Source organism: Malania oleifera, chromosome 6, assembly GCF_029873635.1.
Source record: "Malania oleifera isolate guangnan ecotype guangnan chromosome 6, ASM2987363v1, whole genome shotgun sequence".
Taxonomy (NCBI): domain Eukaryota; kingdom Viridiplantae; phylum Streptophyta; class Magnoliopsida; order Santalales; family Ximeniaceae; genus Malania; species Malania oleifera.
Window position 1 is genome coordinate 71781418 of NC_080422.1, and position 19886 is coordinate 71801303.

Genomic DNA, 19886 nt, shown 5'->3' on the forward strand with positions numbered 1-19886 from the left:
AAAGGCCCTATAAATATCCATTTTAGTTGCCTAGAAGTTAAGTTTCTCTTCAAACTCTCTCCCTCTCTCTCTACCAACGAAATTTCTCTCCCTCTAAGATTCTTCGTCGTTTGACTCCCGTTTCTAAAAACGGAAGTTCCTGCAGGGATTAGAGGAGGAAGTTCTACAACTTTAGCAGATTAGATCGTTGTTTTGAGGATTTTTAGGTTTTTCCAAAAATCAGGGTAAGGATCTGATTTCAATTTCGTTTGAATGTTTGGATAGTAGTTGAAATTATAGTAAGATTATATTCTGTGGTTTTTAGGTTTTGAGGGTCCCAGGTTGTCGATTTGGATCGTGTTCGTACGAGGTTTTGTTTCAAGTTTAAGGTAAGGGGAAATTGATTACAACAACATTTTTGAAAAATTAAATCGCTAAAAAGCTAGTTTATATTTATATGCATGATTTAATTGCTTATTTGCTAAATTCTACCGAGTAGAAATGCCGGTTTTACGATTTTACAGTTTTTGGTAAAAATGAGGATTTTGGCGTGTGATCTCCAAATTTTACGAAAATCACTTATTTGCATTTATACTATAGTAGGAGATGCTTGAATCTTTTACTTTTTCATTTAAATGGTATTTACTAGATCTTTATCATTTAGCAGATTTATAGACTAAACTCGTGTGATATATATTGAAATGGAAATGTATGAATTTTCTATACTATTGATATAGATTATGGGAACAGAGTTCCAATTTGTTATACTGAGTATGTGGAAAACAGTTTCTGGTGGTAAACTGAGTGGATAGGCACTGGTTTGAACCCAATGTGATTATCTAAAATTGTGAAAATACTAGAATTGCACAGGTTACTATATTTTGCTATAAATTGTATATATGATACTGGAACCATAGCTTGAAACCAAAATAAGTTGAAAGAAACTTCAGTAAAAAGGGGTTGAAAGATACTCAAGTTCGAAGGTTGAAATAAACTCCTAGGGCTAGGTACCAATGCTGGCAGTACAGTGCAACCATACATGAGAAATCAGTATGGGTACGTTAGATGGTTGACCTGCGAGGAGTTAGTAAGCTGCTGGTAAAAATAAACTAGAGGGCGGTAGGACTATAAAATATGCTCGGCTTTGTCTGCACGAACATGACACTATCAGAGGCAATCAGTGCACAACTCGTGCCACGGGGTAAACAGGCAAATTGTCATATCAAGCTAGAGGTGTTCTAATAATCATATGCATGATTTAAATACTTGATGTGCAGATAAATTTTATATGATACAGTATTATAAACAAATGTTTCAAACGTATGAGTTTGTATGAAAATGTGCATATATGCAGTCACACACTGTTGTAACACTTTCTTCCTTACTGAGAGGTGTCTCACCCTATTATACAACATTTGTTTTCAAGTCCATCAATACGTCGGTCCTAGTAGCTAAAGGGACTGGGGAGATCGTATTTTGGGTTAGCTTACGTAAGCGTTCGAATCATGTATAAAACTTAGATGAAGGTCCGTTTAGGAGGATTATAATAACAGGATTTATTCTATGTCTGGATTTTTGTACTTGTGGATGTATTAGTAAGCTCTAGTATAAGTTTAGTAGAAATTCCAATGAATGTTTATGTTTTTCCGCAACATTTACATTGTAATTATGTATGACTTACACCCGTAGGTCCTTATTTGGGGCGGGTTGTCTATGTATCTTGAACAGGTACAGGTATTTTGTATTTGGGTTAACGGTGCTGGTCCGTATAAAGGGCTGGGTCGTTACACTCAATCTTTGAAATTCTAATTTCAATGGATTCTTGACTCATAGGGTACAAGAAAAAAATTATCTTCTATTCCTCTTTTAATTGAAAAAAATTTAAATTTACTTCCTTGATATTTTTATTGCAGACTGGAATTGAATTTTTACCCTATACTCTCGATCCCTAGAAAGTGATCTAAAGAGCCATGAGTGACTTATGGGAATATGGAAAGATTGAATATTTTATTTAAGCGCAAGAAACACGAGAGAGAATAATATACACCAAAGTACTATAACTTTTCATAAAACCTTAGGATAACTAGTATCTCCAAGAACTTCACCATTAAAGAACCCTTGGGATTTCAAAGCATTTAAACCCGAGGGTAGTCACCAACATTCTTTTAGTTGCTCTCAGATCCACTAACATTCTTTCAATTGTTCTCAGATCCACGCATACTAAACCATAAAGGAACCATAGGGGACTAGAAGTAAACTCCATTGTGAGTACATTCCAAAATGCACTAGATTCTAATTAAAATATTCTAGTATTGCGAATGGTGGCTCATTTCTTGTAGTGACTAATTTACACAAGAAAAAGAGCATAGTGCAGCATTCTGGGGAAAAACATCAATGGTTACCATGAATTTTCTGGAACCATCGGCTATTTTAGAAAAATCATAGAAAACCCTCGATGAATTTTTGCTTTCAACTGTGAGACAAAACTCCAAAATTTCAATTTACTTGTTGTATTTTACTCTATTATGCATCCTATACCAATCAATCTTACAACACCTAGCCTACCCATTCCTATCCTTATCCTACTTCATACCTATACTCTGGAAATGATCATTCCTAGAGTCTACAAAACCTATTTCCTAGGCTCTGATACCAACTGTGATGACCCGAAAATTTCACCGCTTTGATACCACCTACAATAAATATTTTCATACACCGGATGACCTCCAATACACATTACCAGAGTACTAATTATCCCAATATAATAATATCATTTTCAAATATCATAATTAACACCCCTAAAATTCTAAATACATTTAAAACATAATTTAATAAAGATCTATTCTAAATAAAATCTTCTATCCCACCCACGCTTTCACTACGCTACTCTAATTACTATTATTCTCCTCATGACATCTGAAAAATATTAGATAATGATGGGGTGAGACACCTCTCAGTAAGACGGAATAGATTATCATTAGTGTGTGGCAAATGAGTTTTTACATAAGCAAAACATAACCATTAATTTAACTTTAACTGAAAAAGGCATTTATATACCATAACTCACACCTATACAATTTTAAATGTATATTTTCTACTCAAACATACTTTAACTTAATAGATAATCATGTGTTCATAAATCTACGTATATATAGATAAAAGAATTTCTCTGATGGAACTATCATATAACATCATGTATAATCTCCTATGATTGGGTTATGTAACCCAAAGGCTGGACTTAACCATGACTGGCCTACCAGGCTAAGTCAAAACTGTCATGTCTGTAGTACGATTGTCCACCCAACCTGGTTCAAACCCAGTGGGTAACCTGCTCATGCAATACATCACTTACAAGGCCAATTAACCGCCATCCGCCTACACTTTCATGATAGTGTGGCAACATTGCATGTAATACTAGTTACGATACCGTGCTCTGAATCATAACTAGTCCATCAGGGTTCTACTACCATATAATACAATTTATAAAATAAAACTGTAACATAATCTCATTTTCATAAGTCTGTATAAAATTTGACATGTTCACAATTCTGTAAAAAATCTATCATATCATATCTATGTATAAAACTATCATTTCATAACTCGGCATAAGTCATCTGAACTCGACATAAAGTCATCTGAACTGTCATTTCATTATTATATAAAAAACCATCACGTTTAATCATACAATAATAATTATTCTCGTACCACACGATTTGACTGATAAATTATAATATAATAATTGTCTGGAAAAAATATATTTTGCTGAAAACAAGGATATGATTAATTTCACCTATTTAATTTAATTCCAAGGATATGATTAATTTCCCCTATATAATTTAATTCCATTATATTCCAATAAAATCTGATATACTTTAATCCCTGCCGTTTAATTTAATTCCAAATTATTCAAAATAATTTGATATAATCAAGTCCCTGCAGTTTAATTTAATTTCAAAATATTTAGAAAAATATGATATAACCAAATTTCTATAGTTTAACTTAACTTAGGCATATTTTTAAAATAAAATTTGAACATAGATATAATTAATTTCGCATACTTAATTTAAATCGAGCATATTTTAAATAACCCAAATCTAATTAAATTCACGTACTCAAATTTAATCAGGAATATTTTTTTAATATAAAACCTGACATAGTCTATTCCCTCTTACCTTAGCCCTGAAGTGGTGCTTACGACGTCCAAACGACGAATCCACTCCGATTAAAATGTTTAGGAGCGGAGTTGGGACCCGAAAATGGTGTTCATTTTTCAATTTGGTGAAGAGATGGAGGAGAAAACTGGAGAGACAAAGAGAGAGTGAAGAAAGAGAGAAAGAGCGTGGAGAGTGTGTGTGTGTGTGTATGAGAGAGAGAGAGAGAGAGAGAGAGAGAGAGAGAGAGAGAGAGAGAGAGAGAGAGTATTTAGGGGGGGGTTCAATTGAAATGTTTCAATTGATTCCTCAGGAGACTTATATACATATATACATATATATATATATATATATATATAGAAATATTTTAGGTTTGTCTTTTTGTTATATATATATCCTATCACCTAATCTGCATACATGTATTATACTATTTATTTTATTATCCTATTTAATTAATCACCTAATTAATTCATTATTAATATATTTATTTATTTATTTTACACTTACATGTATATTATTTTTGGGTCATTACATGCAGAGCCTACTAACCAACCCCAACCTGTGAGCCCACTTACTAGTTTAACCCTCAAGCCTATTGTCCAAGCCCCTATACCCACTTGTTAACCTAAGTAGAAGCCTCACTATACACCTAGAAGCCTAATCCTTTTTAAAATAAACCCAGAAGCCCAGTACTGAAGTCTAGTAGCCCGTCCTTTTAAGCTAAGCCCATCACTTTTAAAACAAACCCCAGGCCCAGTACTGAAAAGCCCAAAAGACCCCCCAATTTTAAAAAGAAGCCCAAGCCCCAATATTTAAATAGCCCAATATTCCCCCTAGTTTTAAAAGAAGCCCTAGGCCCCGTATTGAAAAGCCCAAAAAATCCCCAATTTTAAAAAGAAGCCAAAGGCCCAATATTTTAAGAGCCCAATATTCCTTGAGTTTAAAAGAAGCCCCAAGCCCCGTACTGAAAAGCCCCAAAGCTCCCTAGTTTTAAAAGAAACCCAAGGCCCAATATTTAAATAAGCCACAAAGGCCCACCCTTTTTTGAAAAATATGCCCAAGCCCACCTTTAAAAAAAAAAAAAATGAAGTCTAAAGCCCATAGCCCCTAGTGTTAAAGGACTCAGGCCCTACAATACCTAACCAAGCCCTAACCTAAAGCCTAACCTGACCCATTAAGTCAGACCCAACAGGGCCCTGAACTAACCCGTACAAAACTAGACCCAAGAACCCCCAAGAGACTCAGTGAGTTGACTCACCCGAGTCAACCCAAAATCTAACCCAGCGAGTCGACTCATCTGAGTCAACCCGAATCCAACCCACTAGTTTCAAGGTGAGTTAACTCACATAGAACCCAACTTGACTTAGAACACAAAACCAAACTCAACCCAAAACACAAATCCATACCACTCAATTTAAGAAAAAATGAGAAGCAGAGAGGAAGAACACTCATTTGAAGTTTTGGATCAGATCTAAGGGATTTTGAGAGCCCCTTTCTTCGCATAGATCCTACATGCAAAAAAAAAAAAAAAACAATAGGTGAGATCAGAGAAGATTAGAAACAAGCAAATAAAGCTTAGAGGTCAGATTTAGAGGGATCCTTGCAGATCTGAAACCCTAGATAGAGAGTGAGAGAGGGAGCCTTATGGGTTTGAGAGCAATGCAGATCTGAGAGAGGGATCCTCATAGATTGGAAACCTTAGATATAGAGTGAGACTCGTAGGTCTTAAAGCATGGAGCTTCATAGAATTGAGCAGCACATAGAACCTAGAGGTGGATAGAAGGGAGTATAGAGAGCATAGGAGGAAGGAGAAGGGGAACCAACTGTGAGAATAGAGCAGAGAGAAGGATCGAGAGAGAGAGAGAGAGAGAGAGAGAGAAGATTGAAAAATGAGAAAAAATAAAAAATTTTGGTTTTATATCCAGGGATAGTGGGCCACATGTCACCACCGTACGGTGACATATGGCGCGTTTTGGACCAAGGGCATAGTGGGAGATGTGGGTTAATATCCACCGTCCAATCTATGCTTTTTTCTAGACAGTTAGATCTTCGCTATTTTCAAAAAGAAAAAAAAAAAAAACTTTCTGTCTCGTGTCACCACTGCAAGTGGACACATGGCTCCTATTGGCTTTACCCAGTTCAAACTTGAATTGGTTTTGTTTTTATTATTTATTTATTTATTTTCTTTATTATTTTATTTAAATCTTTAAATAGTTTTTAAATCTTAAAAATTGGAGAAAATGACAAAAAAAATCAGGAGAATAGGGAAAAAATTGGAAAAATATTTTTGAAATTAGGAAAAATATTTTGAATTATTTTACCCAAGAAAAAGAAAAGAGGACAAATATTTGAAAATTCCCATAAATTTTTAAAATGCTTTGAAAAATTTCTACAAAATTTTGAAAAATCTAAGAATATTTTTAAAAGATATTTTTTATGATTTTATTTATTTTTGTGTGGATGTGTCCTTGTGATTTTGAAAAGGACAATGGGATATTACTTGTATTAGCTCTGAGGGGAGTTTATCTAACATGATCCCCTCTTTTGGAGGTCTTATTAGATATTTCAATATCACACCAAGATTTTTAATCCACTTTTAATTTTGTTCATTTATTTATTTGTTTATTTTAAAAGAGTTAATTAAAGGTTATTAAGTTCAATTTGGGGATAATTTATAGTTAATTAGGTACCCTTCATAGAACGGATGTGTAGGGGGTGCGAATACCTTCCCATCGAATAACCAAACTCCCGATCCCAATCTTAGCATAAGCAGACCGACATTACTGGTTTCTTGGCCTAGGTTTAGTCTAGTGACCAATTAAATGAGTAGTAATTAAGTGTTCTAACCGCACCTAGGTAAATAATAAGTTAGTGGTGACTTCAAATCAAAATTTAACATCATATATTCATATTCCCTCGCCTCCCTGGGGCCCCCATTCTCTGGACGTCGCGACAACTTCAACTTTCTATTAAGACCTGATGTCAATTAGGGGATTTTCAACTCTATTAGCATTGAATTCTCTAATTATAATCTTGGGACTGGGACCACTTGTTTTCTTTCAATTCAAAATTTAATAAAAAATATCTCCCACGTCATCTAGTCCATAATTGAAATTAGATATTTTGATGTCGAGTTTTCCTAAACCTTAATCTTAAAGGAAAGAGGAGTACTGGGTGAAATTTTATATAATCTGTTTGAAATGTCTTTGACTCAAGACATCAAACATCAATCCAAATAGCAGACACTCACTAATATAGTAGAAAATAAACAAAAATGCAACAGAGATAAAACTACTCAAATGAGCATGAAATTTTTTTTTTAAAGAAAAATGAAAATAAAGGGAAACCACTAGTTTGAAACTAAATCTGACAATTTCCCGGTAATGACGTCAAAAACTTGACTCACTATAAAATGAGCAGTGTAAAGGTTATCCTAAGTGTAGGAGTTCTGTCATATAATAATTAGCTGAAAAAACTAGATCGGCTCCTCATGAAAAGTAGATTAATTTCAAACTTGCATTAAAATAAAAAGGAGAAAAAAAAATGTTAAAAAAAACATTTATTGAATACAGTTTAGATTCATATTCTTGAGTTTTTGAGTGTTTGTGACAAAATTAAAACAGTGTGAAACATATACTAAGAACATAACATGCATAAAGCAAATAACAAGAAATCGATAATGGTAAATAAATGATGAAAAGTAAACGACAAAAAAAAAAAATAAATTAAACAATGACGAAATTAAACGAACCAAACAACCCAATGTTTAAACATTCAACTATGAACTTAAACATGAGTATTCCATTCATTTAATAAACATTCAACCATGAAAGTTCCGATCAAACATTAACTTAAATAAAAATAAATTCAACAATAGCTTAAACAAAACAAAACAAAACAAAACAAAACAAAACAAACTCAACAATTGTTTAACCAAAAATAAACTCAACCCTGAAATGAACTCACATAAGACATTGAAAGAACAATAAAGTAAAAAAATAATAACTTAAACAAAAATAAACTCAATCCAATAATAAATTCAAACAGAGTATTGAAACAAGCATCGAAATAACAATAAGATAAAACAAAACATTAACTTGAACAAAATAATTTCAAACCAACAACTTATATAAAACAAACTTAATCTAACAAATAAGCCAAATGTGATATTGAAATAAAAATAAAGTAAAAACAAAACAAATACACAAAGGAAAATGTAGCCCTGCACACAGCAGCTTTAAGCTGTTGTGTTTTTCCTCTTTTTGTCCACGACGAGCAACTCTTTTTCTCCTCTGCGGCTGCCCTCTTTTCCTTCTTTTTCTAACCCTCTTCTCCTCTGAATCCTACGACCTTTAGCCTCTTCTTTAAAGCAGCGCCTCCTTTTAATCCCCAAACCCTACGCCTCTTCAATAAAGTGCATGGCCCATGCGCTTCCCTTTTCTTCTAGCTGCTCACGGCCCACTTTAAATGCATGGCCGCATGCTACTTTTACAATTGAAAATATAATTAAATCACACAAAACCCCACTTCTTCTTTTGGCTCCATGCGTCCACGGCTCACTTTGCATGTCCCATGCCTTTATTTTGTCCATCAATGCTTTGAATTATTGTGCACTTCCCACTCCAATTCCAATTTCAATTTCATTCACAAGCATTGTATATTCACATTATTTAATTCTTCAAAGGCTGCCCTGTTGTGTGGTGTAATTACATTTTGCATGGTTCACTCCACTTTTTGCATGTGCATTTTTATTTTGCCTTTAATTCCCTTGCAATAATTAAACATAAATGCTCGTAAATGTATGGATAAAAATAAAATAAAAATTCAAATATTGTAAATTAAGCTCAATGTTGAAATACTGGACATAATTAGGTATTTAAGTAAATTTGTAATCCCTAATTAATGCTTTTAAATACCTAATTACGCAACTTTGACGCGTAATCAGTGGTCTCTACACATGGTAGAACACTTTTGATTGACATTGGTTGATCTTTTTCTCAGCTTTTTCATGGTTTCTCTACAAAAATTCACCTCTTAACGAAAACAAATGGATTTGTATGAGTTTTCTAAAAAACATCAATGTTTTTGAAAAAAAATTTAAATCATTTGGGGTCATACTTTCATGAAGTGGCATTTGGGTGTTCTCTAGACTTTTCATTAATGGTCTAGGCGGATTTGTGGATCTCCTCCCAAAAATTCACACATTTTTCCAAATTATTTGGGGTCATACATCCATGAAGTGTCATTTCGGTGTTCTCCAATCTCTTTAGACAATCCAGGCAGGTTTGTGTTTCTCCTTTTAAAAATCCATACTTTTCAAATGATTTTCTTGGTTTTCCTTCAAAATAAATTAAATTTGTCTTTTAGGAAATATACCCTTTTAATGAACCATTCATGATGTGGTGGTTGGTTGGATTAAAATGCCTCTTTTCTAAAAGATAAAATCGGGATTTCAAGTTAGGTTTTATTGTTTTCCATCCAAAGAAACCAAGTCATGCAAATTCCAAATATTTTTTAATCAATAACTCAAAAGATAATTTTAAAATTGAATTAGAAATACTTTTAGGGAACTAAAGATGGTTTAATTCTTCTTTTAAAGATATATAAGCAGTTTACTTTAAAGATCTAGTCATACCAAACAAAAAAACTAAACTCCCTCCTTTTTCTCTTCATTCTTTGTGTATTATGTATGTGTTTTGTATGTGCATTTTGATTAGGCATCTAAATAGTAGGATTTTCGTAGGTACTATGAAAGCCTTTTGAAGTGTTGGTTCCTTTAAAAATCACTTTCAAATGGGATGCGCGCTCACACACGCGCGCGCGCATACACACACACAAGGTAAACACAACAACCATTCAATGGAATGAGTATTTTTAGGGTGTTAAACCATTTAAATTCTCAAGGGCTGGGATTTAAAGTGGTACCTTCCCTATTGACAATGTACTCTCAAGCATAATGACAGGCCGCATGTTTCTAATGTGTGTGTCTAAGTACTTGAACAGGTTAATCATTCAAAGCACACAAATGAAAGTAAAGTAAATGCCAAAAATACCTTAAAGAACACATATTTCTAGCATATTTAATGGAAATTGAAGAGCAAAAGAAGAAGACATGTTGTGCTCCATTGTACTGTATTTCAATTTATTTTGGGTCTGTAAGATTTATATAGTCTGTAATAATGCATCTGTATGCATGATAGGGTTTTAATGCTCAAGACACCATAGACAGACTTTAGGTCCCCAAACACTTCATGAAAAATCTCATTTGACTTAAAAGTTATAACTATGCGAACAAAGGTGAAATTTAATAAAAAATAGGACCTAAATCTAACTTTGAAAGGGCTTCGGCCGACCGAACATAGGACGTTATAAATACCCCGATCGACCGAACTTGTAGAAAGTCAACAGGCTAGCTGAGGCTTGGGCAACCGGTCCAGAATTGAACATCCGTCCACGGTTGACCGAACCTGAATGCTGACACTTTTTACTAGCCCCAGCAACCTGAACGTTTAGCTCAAAATCTTCCCAGGCGACTGAATTGTGAAGTTTGACAATCTGAACCACTCACCAGGCAACCGAAAGCACGAACGATTAGGAAATCGCCTTGGTTTCAACCGACCGGCCTTTGGCCACGGTCAACCGAATGGGAAAAATGGCTATAAGCTGATGTGAGTGTTCGGGTGACCAACCCTTGATGCCAGGCGACCGAACCTCTCGGGTTCACTTAAAATAACCGTGGTAATCAAGGTAAAAATCCTAGTTAAACTTTTCTAAAATTTCCCATTGAGTCTTAACAGTTATTTTTTGAGGAGAAACTATATATAGCATTTCATTTGCCTTGATTATGCAAGGGATTAGCAAATTGATTAAGGAAAATTTTTCTCAAATTTTTTCATACTCTCATTTCTCATACTCCATATTTTGTAAGCATATTTGTTCATACTCTCTCATTTTCTTACCAGATAAAATCACTTTCAAAAGGAAGAGAGTATCATTTTCATATACTCCTCTATTGCAAATTTAATTGCAAGATTGAAGAGTAATCTCTATATTACTGTGTGCATTTCCAAACACTACTTTTCAGCTAATACTCTCAAATTTATATACTCATTTGAAAAATCCTTTTTGAAAGTTTGCTTGGTTATTTTCCCATATTATTTTCTGATTGATTTGCATTGATTGGGAAAATCATTTGTTTGCTTTTGAGTCTTTGCATACTGATTGCAAGAATTGAAAGCTTTCTTTCTATATTTGATAAATCTTTTGCAAGCTTAAGCCCTGAATATATATAGTGTTATATCTTTGAAAAATATAGTTGATATATCTTCTTAGGGTTGTCTAGATTTTGTGATTGATTATATTATGAATACACTTTCTAGAATCAAAAACCATACTCACTCACACGTATACATATTGATATACATATTGTTGTGAGTTGATATATTGATTAGATCAAATCTCACGTGAGCATTAATTCCTTATCATATGTGAGTGCATTGTGTTTGTTGTTGTACACATCTTCTTGTAGTAGAAGCATTTCCTTATACACAAAATTATTTGATTATCTGTTGTATTCCCGACAAGTTGTCGGAAGAGGGAGACTAGCCCTGTGAATAGTCTCGGACTTGCTCAGACCCGGTTAGGACAACATTGGATTGGTTTAGACCAGATTAGGAGAACTTGGTGTTGGCCTAATAAGACTTACAATTCTTATTTTGATGATAACAAATCAAATGATATGTTTAATATGTTTCAAGTAAAAATTTTCAGGAAAATAACAGAGTTCAAGTGCATAAGAAAGTTCAATGGATTACAAAGAGCATGAAGAACAAAGTTATATTGTGAAAAGCGCAAAGGAAAGATTGCAACTACAAAGATGATGGAAGAACAAGTTTGAAGACTAAACGAATTATACTTTTAAGGATATTCTAAAATGTAAGTACTTCAGAGTAAATCTCAAGTATAAAGTGATTTGAAGCTCATAGAAAGTCAAAAATATGTTTTTATTCATATACCCTAAAGAATAATTTTCAAATCAATAAAAAGAAAAGGTTTAAGAAAAAGAAAATTTTTTGAAATAATGAAGGGTCAGACGATTGCCATGATGAGGCAGGCAACTGCTAAATTAAATAGAAGGTTTTTAAAAAAGTCAGTAGCTAGACAAGCGACTGCCTAAACTGACAGGCGCCTATGTGAACAAATCAGGCGACTGCCTTGGTTCTGGCAGGCGACTGCCTGCATTCTGTGTTGAGAGTTGTTTTGTGACAGGTGACTGCCACTCGAACGTTGGTAATAAATTTTTTAACGAAAAGATTTTTTGAACCACGTTTTTGAATATATTTATTTCAAAATATTTAGAAATAAATTTTAGAAATCTTTGGGAGTAATGGATGATTTCTAAAGCCTATATAAATAGTCTTAATCTCAAAATTTTAAAAGGGAAAAAAAAAATTATAGAGAGAACATTGATGAGATATTCAAAAGAGTTTTGAAATTGTGCAATCTTCTAAAGTTTCCAGATCTAGTGATTTTTCGACAAATTTTCTGATTCGAAAATATTCAAAGGCTTTTAGATCAAAGTAAGTTTTCAGAGGTTTTAGATCGATCTATCTTCAAGTATTCAAAATTTTGTTTTTCAAGGGATCTAAAATTCTTTCAAGGATAAATCTCTGATCTAAAATTGATTTACATTTTGAAGCTAAGTTTCCCAACAATCAGAAATTTTCTTTTTCTTTGGAAAATTATTTTGTAATTCATACTAAGTATTGAGCTTGAAATTTCTTATATTTGAATTACTTTGAGGTATAGAGTGAGCTGATCGTTATACTAATTTACTCTATTGTGAGAGTTCTCTTTTGTACACAAATTTCCTTATTATCTTTTCTAAGCGATTCAGAGTTGTTGAATCGTTGAGCTGAATAAGGGGTTATTATTTGGAGAGGCGGGCTCTAGCCTAATCAAAGGAGTGGTATTGTTCCACCAGGTAACGGAACTAATATAGTGGAATCCTTTGATATTTTTGCCAAAGGGGAGGATGTAGGTTGTGTTTAAGCCGAACCTCGTAAAAATTCTTGTCTCTTTCTCTCTATTTTTATCTTACATACTTTACTTGCTATTGTTATAAGATTTTTAAGTGCAGGTTGTAGGATCTAAATCGAGAAGGTTACACAGATACTTGATAAATAGAAAGTACGTTTTGATTAATTATTTGCAGAAACTCAAACGGGGAGTACGTTGATTAATCTGCGGAAATCTTAATCAAGTAAAGTGTGTGATAAATGGCTGCAGGGAAAGCACAAAAGCCTAAATAATTTTTGATTGATTGATTTCATTGATTGAATTATAATTTTAAGTTTCAGTTTTCTTAAGTGTGGTTACTGTTATTGTATATTATGTTTTCTAAGTTATTGAAATCATAAAGTTTTAAAAATCATTAAAATTTAAAAAGAATCCAATTCATCCCCCCTCTTGGGAAGCTATTCCTCATTTCACTAGGTGCACCAACTTGTAAGGTGTTGTAAATGTTGTCACTCCACCCGTGAAGTGAGCAACTAGTGGAATCCTTGAGCTACGACTTAAAGCGGGGACGTAGGCAGTATATTCTGAACCCTGATAACATATCTAGTACAACTTTTATTTCTTCGCAATTTATTTTCTGCGTCTGCATCTTATTATTTATTTATCTGCTCAGTTTTATATTGTTGGGTAGTTGGCATATGTTTTGAAAGACCCTACGTTGCGGTATAGTGCTTGTGGAATTAAACATAACCTAGGAAAAATTTTTAAAATTCCAATTCACCCCCCTTCTTGGGAATACCCCAAAGTCAACAATTGGTATCAAAGTCTTGTTGCACTAGACTTAAATGTTTTTACAAAAGATCACAAAGACTCACATTGGTGTATCCTCATTCGTTGAGGGATAGTCGCCTACTAGTCCTCCTATATTTTGTGGTGTAAATTACACCCATTGAAAAATTTGAATGAGTATATTTATAAAATCTATGGATTGGAGGGCCTAGCAAGTGACTGTCAAAGGAATTTATATACCGGGTAACGAAAATGATATAAATTTATTGCATGCAAATTCATATGTCATGGATATATTGTACTGTACTTTAGATTCTAATATTTTGCTTGAGATTATGACATGTTCAAGTGCAAAGGAAATCTGGGATAAACTCGAAAAGAAATATGGAGAATCTCAGAAGAATGAGTTCACCACTCAGGAAGTGGTAAATGATAGGGCAATTGCATTAATAGACAGAGAGGTATATGATCCTATCTCAGCCTCTACAAATGATTCTGTTGCTGAATTCTGTGATATATTATTTGCTGAGTCATCTATTGAACATAATGATAGTTTTGTTGATAATGCATGTGATGATTCTAATGAAAAATCTTGTGATATAATTTACGATGGATCATTTATTGTTTCTGATGATATTACTGCATGCAATGATTTATTTGTTAATGATCATAATAATTCCTATGATGAATCACGTGCTGAATTGATAAATGAAAACATGCCCTCATGTGAAAAACAGGAAAATGCTTTATCAAAAATGCATAAATTTCAAGTTAGGAGGTCTAATCATAAAATCTTCCTAAGAAATGAAAATAAAAATGTGGCAAAACAATTAAATGAATTAAAAGAATATCATGCCACTCTAGAGAAGAAGAAGATTAAGAAAATATTGAAAATTATCTATCTAGAAGAAGAAATAGAAGATGATAAATCCTTAGGACTTAAAAAGAAAATTCTTTTCAAAAAGGATTTAGTTTGTTCGTATAAAACCCATATTCTGGCCTCATCGAACAAAAATAGGACAAATAAGCTTTGCCCTTCACGAAAATCCAAAATTTGCTTATGTCAAAAAATGAGATGACACATTAAGTTTACTTGTCCATCTAAAAGTGTCAGAGGCTTAGATAAGGAGATGACATGGATTGTTATGAAAGCAAACTCCGTAGGACTTGAGGAAGAGTGGGATTAAATAAGAATTATATATTCGTTTTAATTTCATCCTTAGCTCCTAGGTTTAAGGGTTGTGATGACTATAGGCTTGGGAAGTGGTGTATGCTTAAAATTCCAAATCTTAGTATATGTATTCACTATACACTATTGTCATACTAAGAATCATAAGATTAGCAAGCCAATACAAAAATTGAATAAAATCCACTTCCAAATGGACAAGGCATCCGTGCTTGGTATATTATCCTTAATGCTTAATCCACACTTGAATATAAGAATCTTAAGTTAAGCCACTGTTGTCCATTGCACAAAGTTGAGCTTTAGGGATCCATCTTATACTTTACATCATTTTGTCCTAAACTCATTTTGAAATACAAATGCCTAAATCAAAACTTAGTCATCATTCAGGTCATAAGCACTGATTTTCAAATATCCCCATTCTACAAGTGCTTATTTAAAGAATTTTTAATCAAATTGGAGGTCGTCCACTAAGGGATTTAAGCTTTTCACTTAGTTAAACTTGAATTATCCCTTCGTGCTTAAAATGTAAAAATCCTCTTATTTTAGTTCATCTTCTCCATAGGAACTCTTTACACACCATGATCATATTCGGTAAAGAGTCACCTATCCCTTGATTCATATCCTTGCTTTAAATTGTGATTATATTTATAGGATACTTTCCATTCTCCGAAGAGCATTGTTTAAGAAAATTCATATACTCATAAATGCTCTTTCCCTAAGCGGTTGGACATATTCAATTCCAAACAAATATTTTGAATCATGTTCACTCATATTGAATACTCTTCGAACCTAACATAAATTTTAATCCTTAAGAGTATTTAATATATACTTCTCACACATAGCTCTCAGCTTTCAAGCCAAAACCATTAGAGCTTCATTTTCCTCAAATTAAGTTGAATGGCTAATATGATTGCACTAGGTCTCAATCTAGATGAATGCATTAAATTCAAGTAGACCTATGTACGTGCATTTTAAATCGAAAGTCATTCCAACTTGTGCCTCTCACACGTATTGAGATTCATAAGAAAAGAGGCCGACATTGGCTTATTACCTTAACAAATATTCATTGTGACTTTTTGGTCCAATAAGCCTAATGCAATCAACACCAAGATTAAACCATTGAAAATCTTAAAAACCTTGGCTAAGATATTTAGAGATGAAAAATGCATAACATGATTAAGTGCATAACTCAGGGGGAGCATATATTTCATGGTTATATAAATTTAAATGCTCTCATTATCTTGTAACATTTATGTCTATATGCCTTCATAAGAACTGCACTGAACTCAAATATGTCCGTTGCTCTTTAGTGTTTGTATTCTTTGATGGATAGATTTTTTTTTTTTTTTTTGAATTGATAATTGCTACCTGATTGCATACTTAGTTTAGAATGCCTCCTGCATGACAGATGCAATGATGTGAATTACATGCTGGTAGTGGTTTTTAGGTTGGTGCATGCTTTATATGATCTATATATTAAGAACAACCATTTATCAAGTACATGTTTTATTGAGAAAATTTCCAATTTACAGACAGCATGCTGCTGAAATTTAGTAAAATTTTTTCAAAATAAAATTTTGTACAAATATGATTATGATAAAATAAATGTTAAAATATTTTTGACAGGAGGAGTGAAAACAAAATGAATATTAAATTTCATCTTTGCATAATCATCGAGAATATTTAGGAGAGCTCAACTCCATCCCTATAGCAAGAACATAAATAACTCATATGCATCACATCGCTTTTTGAATATTGAGGCTCTTTTTATATTCCTGAACATCGTATCCATCTCTTAAAACTCAAATAAATTGATATGGGTTGTTCTAGGCTATGTGCACTACTTCTTGCCTTAATATATTATCTCTGATGCATTCGTAACCTATAGGGACGATTACACTGGTTGCATGTCAAAAATGATTCATCCGATATTTAGTATAAATAGAATTAAAAGATTTAAAATGATTGCTTATTGATTAGCTTTCCTAACGGAGCTATCTATGTCTAGTATAAGCAGTTCATTTTATCTAAGTTAGGATTCAAATTCATAGGGGGAGACCTTACGCTAAAATTACTATCTTGTTGCGCTCACCCATTTTTTAAGCTTAGTTGTGCATTAAGTTGTATTGTGGCATGTGTTTAAATAAAGTAATTTCATTGAACATCTTAAAGGTGAAATATACTGTTTTGCCACAAACTATTTCAAAGTTTGCCATATGATCTTGCATTTAAAATTGTCTATTTCTTTGGATCCATATGGTTATGATTCTGGTTATATTATGAAATTGTACATAAATGTCAAACTAGAAAAACTTTGCTTGCTTGAGTGTGCATGAATTTTAAAGTTTTTTTTCCAGCAAGCATACCCCCAAAACCTTTTGATAAATCTCAAGGGGGGGGGGGGAATTTTTTTATATCTTGCATTATTATTATTATTATTATTATTATTATTATTATTATTATTATTATTATTATATATATTTTAATCGCATAACTGGTTCATTTATCATTCATAAAAATGCATGCAAACTTGTTTTGACCGATTTTATGCTCAAACCTTCGCCTGCTATCATATGTCGTATGCTTTTAACTTAAATCTTTTACGGGTCTTATAATATATTTTAACTAAAATGGTTTGTGTATACTTTTGGTCTAATTAAGTTTATCGTGTCATCTTATTTTTTTTAACGACGAGTTATATTTTATTTGTGTGCTTAACTGCTATGCCCAAATTTCAAATCAAATAGGGGGAGTTGTTTTAAGCTAATTCCTTTTGGGGAGTTCAATTTTTTAAGTAAAAACTTTTAATGCTCAATTTTTTTTTACCTTAACCCTTTTACTAATGCTAAAAGGGGGAGAACTGTTTAAGCAAAATGTTGCACATCTCTTATACTCATAATTTGAATGGTCTGAGCTTAAGTGTGCTTTAAATGAAATAACTAAATGCATAATCAATTTGAAATGATTTCCATCTTGTATATGCTTGTGCTATATTGTTTATCTTCAAATTATGCATATTCTTAAGGGGAGCCTTTTCAGGCTTAACCCATTTTGTTCTGATGCATTTTTTTTCATAAAAAAAGGGGAGACTGTTGACTTTTTGAGTCCGATCCCTAGTTTTGATAATGACAAACAGCTAATATGTGTGCTTAAGTACTTGAATATGTTAATCATTCAGAATACACACATGAAAGTAAAGTGGATGCCGGAAAGACTTTAAAGACCACATACTCCTGGCATATTCAATGGGAAAATGAAGAACAAAAGAAGAAGACATGTTGTGCTCCATTGTACTGCATTTTAGTTTATTTTGGGTTTGTAATATTTATATGGTCTGTAATAATCAATTTGCATGCATGATAGGGTTTTAATGCTCAAGAGGCCATAGATTGACTTTAAGTCCCCAAACACTTTATGAAAAATCCCCTTTGACTCAAAAGTTATAACTATGCGACTAGGGGTGAAATTTAATAAAAAATATGACTTAAATCTAACTTTGAAAGGGCTTCGGCTAACCGAACATAGGGCGTTATAAATGCCTCGGTCGACCGAATTGGTAGAAAGTCAACACACTGATTGAGGCTCGGGTGACCGATCTAGAATTGAACGTACTGCCCTCGGTCAATTGAACCTGAATGCTGACACTTTTTACTAGCCCTGGTAGCCCAAACTTTTAGTTCAAAATCTCCCCGGGCGACCGAATTGTGAAGTTCGGCAATCCGAACCACTCACTAGGCGACCGAAAGCACAAACAATTGGGAAATCGCCTTGGCTTTAGCCGACCGGTCTTTGGCCATGGTCAACCGAATGGGAAAAATGGCTATGAGCTGATATGAGTGTTCAGGCGGCTGACCCTTGGTGCCAAGTGACCGAACCTCTCAGGTTCACTTAAAATAACCGTGATAATTAGAGTTAAAATCCTAATTAAACTTTTCTAATTTTCCCATTGAGTCCCAACAATTATTTTTTGAGGAGAAACTATATATAACCCTTCATTTGCCTTGTAGGCAAGGGATTAGCAAATTGATTAAGGAAAAATTCTCTCAAATTTTTTCATACTCCCATTTCTTATACTCCATATTTTGCAAGCATATTTGTTTATACTTTCTCATTTTCTTACTAGATAAAATCACTTTCAAAAGGAAGAGAGTATCATTTTCATATGCTCCTCTATTACAAATTTAATTGCAAGATTGAAGAGTAATCTCTATATTACTGTGTGCATTTCCAAACACTACTTTTAAGCTAATACTCTCAAATTTATATACTGATTTGAAAAATCTTTTTTGAGAGTTTGCTTGGTTATTTTCCCATATTATTTTCTGATTGATTTGCATTTATTAGGGAAATCATTTGTTTGCTTATGAGTCTTTGCATACTGATTGCAAGATTTGAAAGCTTGCTTTCTATATTTGATAAATCTTTTGCAAGCTTAAACCCTGAACATATATAGTGCTACATCTTTGAAAAATATTATTGATATATCTACTTAGGGTTATCTAGATTTTGTAATTGATTATATTGTGAATACATTTTTTGGAATCAAAGACCGTACTCACTCACACGTATACATATTGATATACATATTATTGTGAGTTGATATATTGATTTGATCAAATCTCACTTTATCATTAATTCCTTATCATATATGAGTGCATTGTGCTTGTTGTTGTACACATCTTCTTGTAGTAGATGCATTTCCTTGTACACAAAATTATTTGATTATCTATTGTATTCTTAACGGGTTGTCGGAAGAGGGATAA